A 2336-nucleotide genomic window follows, 5' to 3' on the forward strand; every position below is an offset into this window, starting at 1 on the left:
TCTCTTTATTTCACTCAAACCTCCCTTAGAGGTGAGTTGTGTGGTATTCATATAATCATGAATTGCATGTCTTTATTCATTGCTTTTATCACATATTGTCACATTCAACTTTAGGAATGGGTTTACATTCTCAATGCTTATCGCAAGTCACATTCTCTTCAAGGAATGGATCATAATCAACGATGCGCTTTATTATTTTCATACCAATTTGATGGTAAACATTGTCTTCACATTTTGAAAGACTATCTTGTGAACCCTTATTGTTCTCCTTTTATAATCATAGTGATAATTATTATTATTTTGATCTTTGGAACGCCCACGTTCGTTGTTCAACCACTTGTCTTTATTTAAACTTATTATGCACTGCTACCACATTCACTTCAAGAATGGAGCAAATCAAGTGGGACAATCTTCATGCCTTTAATGAAAAATATATTATTTTTCTTTAGTCATCATTATATCATCAATATGGTATAGTGTGACTCAAACCCAATGTCTTACCAATATAAAGACATGTTAGGCCATAATAAATTAGGACTCAAACCCAACTCTTATCATTATGGAGCATCTCGATGTCTTACCCTCAATCAATGACATAATAGGCTAAACAATATTGAGATTCATTCTCAAGCCTTAATTTCAATCACATGCCAAGAAAGTTATACACAACTAATTTGCAACTTAGCAAATCAAATTTGCATTCTTAAATAAGTGTACAAATCTCAAATCAGCATAAAACTTTATTAATTATTTGTAGCATCTATATGAAATACAATCGTTTTTAGTCAGAATATTTCTTCTAAATTCTATTAGAGTTTAAATGGATTATAAAATCATTGTCATAATATTTATTGAGTCTCTCTCAAAAATATTGTTATTTTCGGGGTATACCCTACCTATTGGATTTGAATTAACGCCATGATTTTCCTTCACTTAATTCAACCAAGCAATAGTGAATAAATTTATCAAAAGTACAATATATAGGTAACAACACATATATAGTACTAATACATAAATTCAGCATTTATATTACCTGAAAAGTGGCATTATAGATAACAACTTACTAGTTGTAGCTTATGTATCATTCATATAAAATACTTAAAAATGGTAAGTCAATAGCAAACATCAAGTAGATCATGGATACTCGAAAATACCTCTTCTAGTAGTCATACTAATCACTGTTTGCTTTCAAATGATACGATCGTAAATTATGAAGTATACTTTCTTAATAGCTAGTTTGTTTTTCAAATTTCAAAGAAGTAATTAATCAACCTAGATAAAGATGTGAAGTATTTATTGTTTTCTTCAAGATGATTTATGCTTCTAATCAGTATGACCAATTTTTTTTTAATTCCTTATTTATTTATTTATTTATTTATTTATATGCAAGTGCAAAAACTAAAAGGAAAAAATATTCATCCAAGTTAAAGAAAATATTAAAAGGCAGGACAGATTGAAGATAGTTAACACACAAATATGCATAAGACAACTTATATAAGATATCTTTGGTTATCATGACATGCATCATATCAACAATTAACTAGCTACTATGATTTTCACATATAGAACTTCGAAAATTTCATTCCATTTATGTGATATAAAAGATGTAATATTAATATGTTCTTCTGCAATACATGTGTAGTACGAAGTTGTGTGCATATGAAATATTAAAGGAATGACAAATATAAGATACTCATACTTTCTTATGTTTCATTACTTACCATATGTAGTTTCTCTTTACATCTAACTATGAGATGATATGTATGGCTTCTAATTGCAACTAGTAGTCGTACCCGCGCGATGTGCGGTCAATATTAAAAAAATATTAATTAAATTAAATTATGATCAGGCTTGTTTGATCCTATTAGATCGTATTGCTTTAATAAAATTCAATTGTCATCTTGTTTGTCAATACGATATACCCAATAATGAAATCTCTATTAAATCAAACGTACTTATATAGTCAGTGAATAACTTTTTTGTTCTATTTTTCTTTATTATATTAAACAATATTTAGTATTCGCTTTCTTTTTGTAATATATGAGAAGATATATAATTTATTACTATTGAATTTTTTTATTTTAAATTTTATTATGTTGTTCTTAATAATATTATCTAAATTTTAGTGAATAAAATCTATGTTAAACTAACGGGACTTATACAGGCAGCGCATCGAATAACGTTTTTGTTATGTATTTTTCTTTATTATATCTTTCAATATTTAATACTATTACTTTGTTAATAGAAAGTTTCATTAGCATATTACGTTATTTAATATTTTTCTCTGAAGTTTTTTTATTACTTTATTTTTATTTTTTTATTTTTAAATAATTTTA

The sequence above is a fragment of the Nicotiana sylvestris genome, chromosome 1, assembly GCF_000393655.2.
Source record: "Nicotiana sylvestris chromosome 1, ASM39365v2, whole genome shotgun sequence".
Classification (NCBI taxonomy): domain Eukaryota; kingdom Viridiplantae; phylum Streptophyta; class Magnoliopsida; order Solanales; family Solanaceae; genus Nicotiana; species Nicotiana sylvestris.